The sequence below is a fragment of the Hyperoodon ampullatus genome (genome assembly GCF_949752795.1).
Source record: "Hyperoodon ampullatus genome assembly, chromosome: 3".
In the NCBI taxonomy this organism is placed as follows: Eukaryota; Metazoa; Chordata; class Mammalia; order Artiodactyla; family Ziphiidae; genus Hyperoodon; species Hyperoodon ampullatus.
In genome coordinates, this window is record NC_136916.1 from 86,431,736 (window position 1) to 86,438,740 (window position 7,005).

Here is a 7,005-nt window from a genome sequence, read left to right on the forward strand (position 1 = left end):
AGAAGAAATTAAAAGCTGAAAGCATTTCCTCTAAGATGAGGAACAAGACAAGGATGCCCACTCTTGCCACTTTTATTCAACATAGTTTTGGAATTCCTAGCTATGGCAATCAGAGAAGAAAAGGAAATAAAAGGAATCCAAAATGGAAAAGAAGACGTAAACCTGTCACTGTTTGCAGGTGACATGATACTATACGTAGAAGATCCTAAAGATGCTACCAGGAAACTACTAGAGGTCATCAATGAATTTGGTGAAGTTGCAGGTTACAAAATTAATACACAGAAATCTGTGGCACTTCTATACACCAACAACTAAAGATCAGAAAGAGAAATTCAAAAAACAATCACATTTACCACTGCATGAAAAAGAATAAAATACCTACAAATAAACCTACCTAAGGAGGTAAAAAAACCTGTACTCAGAAAACTGTAAGATGCTGATGAAAGAAATCAAAAAAACCCACAACAGATGGAAAGATATACCACGTTTGCAGATAGGAAGAATCAATATTCTCAAAGTGACTATAGTACCCAAGGCAGTCTACAGATTCAATGCAATCCCTATCAAGTTACCAATGGCATTTTTCACAGAACTAGAACAAAAAATCTTAAAATTTGTATGGAGACACAAAAGACCTCGAATAGCCAAAGCAATCTTGAGAAAGAAAAACAGGGCTGGAGGAATCAGGCTACCTGACTTCAGACTATACTACAAAGGTATAGCCATCAAAACAGTATGGTACTGGCACAAAAACCAACACATAGATCAATGGAACAGGATAGAAAGCCCAGAAATAAATCCACACACCTATGGTCAATTAATCTACAACAAAGGAGGCAAGACTACACAATGGTAGAAAGGCAGCCTCTTCAACAAATGGTGCTGGGAAAACTGGACAGGTACATGTAAAAAAAATGAAATTAGATCATTCTTTAACACCATACACAAAAATAAGCTCAAAAAGGATTAAAGACCTAAATGTGAGACTGGACACTATAAAACTGTCAGAGAGGCAGAACACTCTCTGACATAAATCACAGCAACATCTTTTTGATCCGTCTCCCAGAATAATGGAAATAAAAACAAAAATAAACAAATGGAGGGACTTCCCTGGTGGCGCAGTGGTTGGGAATCTGCCTGTAAGTGCTGGGGACACAGGTTTGATCCCTAGTCTAGGAAGATCCCACATGCCGCGGAGCAACTAGGCCCGTGTGCCACAAGTACTGAGCCTCCGCTCTAGAGCCCATGAGCAACAACTACTGAGTCTGCATGCCAAAACTACTGAAGCCCACATGCCCTAGAGCCCACGCACAGCAACTACTGAGCTCACACGCCGCAACTACTGAAACCCATGTGCTCTAGGGCCCGCATGCCGCAACTACTGAACCTGCGTACTGCAACTACTGAAGCCTGAGCACCTACAGCCCATGCTCCCCAACAAGAGAAGCCACCACAATGAGAAGTGCGCGCACCTCAACGAAGAGTAGCCCCCACTCGCTGCAACTAGAGAAAGCCCACGCGCAGCAACAAAGACTCAATGCAGCCAAAAAAACACAAACAAATGGGACCTAATTAAACTCAAAAGCTTTTGCAAAGCAAAGGAATCCATAAACAAAACAAAAAGACAACCCACAGATTGGGAGAAAATATTTGCAAATGATGTGACTGACAAGGGATTAGTCTCCAAAATTTACAAACAGCTCATGAGGCTGAATATCATCAAAACAAACAACCCAATCAAAAAATGGGCAGGGGCTTCCCTAGTGGCGCAGTGGTTGAGAGTCCGCCTGCCAATGCAGGGGACACGGGTTCGTGCCCCGGTCCGGGAAGATCCTACATGCCGTGGAGCGGCTGGGCCCGTGAGCCACGGCCACTGAGCCTGCGCGTCCGGAGCCTGTGCTCCGCAACGGGAGAGGCCACAACAATGAGAGGCCAGCGTACCAGGAAAAAAAAAAAAAAAAGGGCAGAAGACCTAAATAGATATTTCTCCAAAGAAGACATACAGATGGCCAAGAGGCACATGAAAAGATATTCAATATCGCTAATTATTAGAGAAATACAAATCAAAACTACAGTGAGATATCACCTCACACCAGTCAAAATGGCTATCATCAAAAAATCCACAAATAATAACTGCTGGAGAGGGTGTGGAGAGAAGGGAACCCTCCTACACAGTTGGTGAGAATGTAAATTTGTACAGCCACTACGGAAAACAGTATGGAGGTTCCTTAGAAACCTAAAAATAGAGCTACCATATAATCCTGAAAATCCACTCTTGGGCATATTTCTGGAGAAAAACATGGTCCAAAAGGATACATGCACCCCAATGTTCATTGCAGCACTGTTTACAGTAGCCAAGACATGGAAGCAACCTAAATGTCCAGCGAGAGAGGAATGGATAAAGATGTCTTACATATATACAATGGAATATTACTGAGCCATTAAAAAGAATGAAATAATGCCATTTGCAGCAACGTGAATCGACCTAGAGACTGTCATACTAAGTGAAGTAAGACAGAGAAAAAGAAATATCATATGATATCGCTTAAATGCAGAATCTAAAAAGAAATGATACAAATTAACTTATTTACAAAACAAAAACAGACTCAGGGACTCAGAACGAACTTACGGTTACCAGCAAGGAATGGTGGGGGGAAGGGATAGTCAGGGAATTTGGAATTGACATGTACACAATGCTATATTTAAAGTGGATAACCGGAACACAAGTCCCTTAGCCCATCAGTCAGCCAGTCCGCCAGCCCGGTACCCCGCGCGCCTTGGCCTTTGTCGCCGACGCACAATCTCTTTGGCCTGAAGCGTGGACGAGGCGCTTGCCATGGCGACGTAAATCTCAGTGCACCTGAAGAAGACCTCAGAGGCAGACCTGGCCAAGATGCTGGTGAAGTTCATCCAGCAGATGTACCCAAGCGGCTTGGAGGAGCAGGCCCAGTACTGCGCGGGGCAGGGAGCTCAGCAAGCTGTGGCATGCTGTGCTCGGCCGACTGCTGGACAAGCACAAGGGCGCACTTGAGATGGTGCTGAGATATTATGATCAGATCTGTTCCACTGAACCCAAATTCCCATTTTCTGAAAACCAGACCTGCTTGACATTTACCTGGAAGGATGCTTTTGATAAAGGTTCACTTTTTGGAGGATCTGTAAAATTGGCTCTTGCAAGTCAAGGTTATGAAAAGACCTGTGTGGTGTTCAGTTGTACAGCCTTAGCTAGCCAGATTGCAGCAGAATAGAACCTGGATAATGATAAAGGATTGAAAATCGCTGCTAAGCATTATCAGTTTGCTAGTGGTGCCTTTTTGCATATTAAAGAGACGGTTTTATCTGCCTTGAATAGAGAGCCTACTGTGGACATATCTCCAGATACCACTGGGACCCTCAGTCTTATCATGCTGGCACAGGCCCAAGAAGTATTTTTTTTTTTTTTTTTTTTTTTTTTTTTTTGTGGTATGCGGGCCTCTCACTGTTGTGGCCTCTCCCGTTGCGGAGCACAGGCTCCGGATGCGCAGGCTCAGCAGCCATGGCTCACGGGCCCAGCCGCTCCGCGGCATATGGGATCCTCCCAGACCGGGGCACGAACCCGTATCCCCTGCATCGGCAGGCGGACTCTCAACCACTGCGCCACCAGGGAGGCCCCCAAGAAGTATTTTTTTTTTTAAAAGCCACTGGAGATAAAATGAAAGGTGCCATCATAGCTTAATTGGCTATTCAGGCTGCAGATTATTCTGGTGATGTTTTAAACAGTGTCCATACAAAGATACTCTCCCCAAGTATTTGTATTTCCAGGAGGTGTTTCCTGCCCTGGCTGCAAAGCACTGTATCATGCAGGCCTATGCTGAATATCACCAGCCTATCCCGGCAAAACAGCAGAAGAAATTTGGAGAAGAGATTGCAAGGTTACAGCATGCAACAGAATTGATTAAAACAGTGACATCTCGCTATGATGAGTATGTCAATGTGAAGGAACTGTCTGACAAAATCAACCGTGCCCTTACTGCAGCAAAGAAGGATAATGACTTCATCTATCACGATCGAGTTCCAGACCTTAAAGATCTAGACCCTATTGGCAAAGCCACACTTGTGAAATCTATGCCAGTCAACGTACCCATCAGTCAGAAATTCACTGATCTGTTTGAGAAGATGGTTCCTGTGTCAGTACAGCAGTCTTTGGCTGCCTATAATCAGAGGAAGCGGATTTAGTTAACAGATCAATTGCTCAAATGAGAGAAGCCACCACTTTGGCAAATGGGGTGTTAGCTTCACTTAATCTGGGTGTTAGCTTCACTTAATCTTCCAGCAGCAATTAAAGATACATCTGGAGATACTGTACCTCAGTCTATACTGACTAATTCCACATCTGTGATTGAAAAGGGAGGCATTCAGACTGTTGATCAGTTGATCAAAGAGCTACCTGAACTTCTACAAAGAAATAAAGAAATCCTAGATGAGTCATTAAGACTGATGGATGAAGAAGAAACAACTGACAATGATTTAAGAGCAAAATGCAAGGAACGCTGGCAAAGGACGCCATCCAATGAACTCTATAAGCCTTTAAAAGCAGAGGGAAGCAACTTCAGATCTGTTTTGGATAAAGCTGTGCAAGCATATGGACAGGTGAAAGAGCGTTACCAGGCTCACTGGGACACCACTGCACTTCTGTGTAAGCCGGAGCCGGAGCTGAATGCTGCCATCCCGTCTGCTAAACCGACGAAGACCATGCAGGGCAGCGAGGTTGTAAATGTCTTAAAATCCTTATTGACAAATCTTGATGAAGTAAAGAAGGAAAGAGAGGGGCTGGAGAATGACCTGAAATCAGTGAATTTTGACTTGATGAGCAAATTTTTGACTGCTCTGGCTCAAGGTGGTGTGATAAATAAAGAAGCTATTTCTGTTACTGAACTGGATCGAATCTATGGGGGTCTTACAACTAAAGTCCAAGAATCTCTAAAGAAACAGGAAGGACTTCTTAAAAATATTCAGGGCTTCCCTGGTGGCGCAGTGGTTGAGAGTCCGCCTGCCGATGCAGGGGACACCGGTTTGTGCCCCGGTCCGGGAAGATTCCACATGCCGCGGAGCGGCTAGGCCCGTGAGCCATGGCCACTGAGCCTGTGCGTCTGGAGCCTGTGCTCCGCAACGGGAGAGGCCACAGCAGTGAGAGGCCGCGTGCCACAAAAAAAAAAGAAAGAAAAAAAATATTCAGGTCTCACATCAGGAATTTTCAAAAATGAAACAGTCTAACAATGAAGGTAATTTAAGAGAAGAAGTTTTGAAGAATTTAGCTGCTGTGTATGACAACTTTGTTGAACTTGTAGTTAATCTGAAGGAGGGCACAAAGTTTTACAATGAGCTGACTGAAATACTCTTTAGGTTCCAGAACAAATGCAGTGATATAGTATTTGCACGGAAGAGAGAGAGGGATGAACTCTTAAAGGACTTGCAACAAAGCATTGCCAGAGAACCTAGTGTTCCTTCAATTCTTACACCTGTGTATCAGTCCTCTCCAGCAGGGGGACACAAGCCAACACCTCCAACTCCAGCGCCAAAAACCATGCCACCTACTAAGCCTCAGCCCCCAGCCCGGCCTCCACCTCCTGTGCTTCCAGCAAATCAAACTCCTCCTGCGATGCTACTGCTCCAGGTTCAGCTCCAGCTCCAGCGAGTACTGGGACCACAGCACCAGCTCCATCACAAACTCCTGGTTCAGCTCCTCCTCTGCAGGCCCAGGGATCCCCATACCCAACCTATCCAGGGTATCCTGGGTATTGCCAAATGCCCATGCCCATGGGCTATAATCCTTACGCAAACGGCCAGTACAATATGCCATATCCGCCAGTGTATCACCAGAGCACTGGACAGGCTCTGCACCCAGGACCCCAGCAGCCTTCATACCCCTCCCCTCAGCCACCACAGCAGCCTTACTATCCACAGCAGTAATATGTCAGCTCAGAAGCTCAGCTGGTTCAGCTCAAAGGGAAAGAAATACCAACCCTGCAATAAGTGTACTAAACCCTTCACTCTGGTTAATATAACGTACTCTAATGTACTGAATGCAGTGTATAATTTCTGTCTGTGGCTAGAAGTTGTGCCCCAGTTCCACATTTGATTGCACATGGGCCATGTGCTGCTGTTGCAGTATAAAGACTAATTATAATAGGATTTGAAATAAATTACATTACAGTTCATAAAAGCTGAAAATGAGAAATTAAACCCACAAGTGAAACATTTGAAATTATTATACTTATGTCTACGTAAGACATGACTGGAACATCAGATGCTTACAATGATGGTTTCAATACTGATATTCAAGAAAACTAAGTTAACTTTCTCCTTTGGTTTAATTTTCATTATGCTATTTTGCATAATCAAAACATTGTAAATCTTATAATTTAAAAATAAGTTCCTTAAGAACAGTTAAAAAAAATAAAAAATAAAAAAATAAAATGGATAACCAACAAGGACCTACTGTATGGCGCAGGGAACTCTCCTCAATATTATGTAACAACCTAAATGGCAAAGAATTTGAGGCAGAACAGATACGTGTATGGGTTTGCCAAAAAGTTTGTTCATTTTTTTCCGTAAGATGGCTCTAGTAGCGCTTAGTTGTCTTTAACTTCATTCGAAACAATTTTGTTAGATTGTGTTCTGACAGCTGTCATAGCAGCATACATTTAAAAAAACTTATCAAAATTGGTGAATTTTTGGGTAGCCATTTTAATATTGAACATGGAAGAAAAAAGCAACATTTCTGGCATACTATGCTTTATTTCAAGAAAGTTAAATATGCAACTGAAATGAAAAAAAAGATTTGAGCAGTGTATGGAGAAGGTGCTGTGACTGATCAAACACGTCAAAAGTGGTTTGCAAAGTTTTGTGCTAGAGATTTCTCACTGGATGATGCTCTACAGTCGGGTAGACCAGTTGAAGTTGATAGCGATCAAATCGAGACAGTAACTGAGAAAAATCAGCGTTATACCACATGGGAGATAGTCA

At 43.4% G+C, this 7,005-nt stretch overlaps 1 pseudogene across 1 annotated transcript; it reads left to right on the forward strand.

Annotated features, from left to right (window-relative positions):
* The first annotated feature begins 2,851 nt into the window (after positions 1-2,851).
* On the forward strand, positions 2,852-5,949 carry LOC307049557 (programmed cell death 6-interacting protein-like; annotated as a pseudogene). Its single transcript has 3 exons — positions 2,852-3,425; positions 3,662-4,995; positions 5,216-5,949. The product of its transcript is annotated as a programmed cell death 6-interacting protein-like (transcript).
* The last annotated feature ends 1,056 nt before the right edge of the window (positions 5,950-7,005 follow it).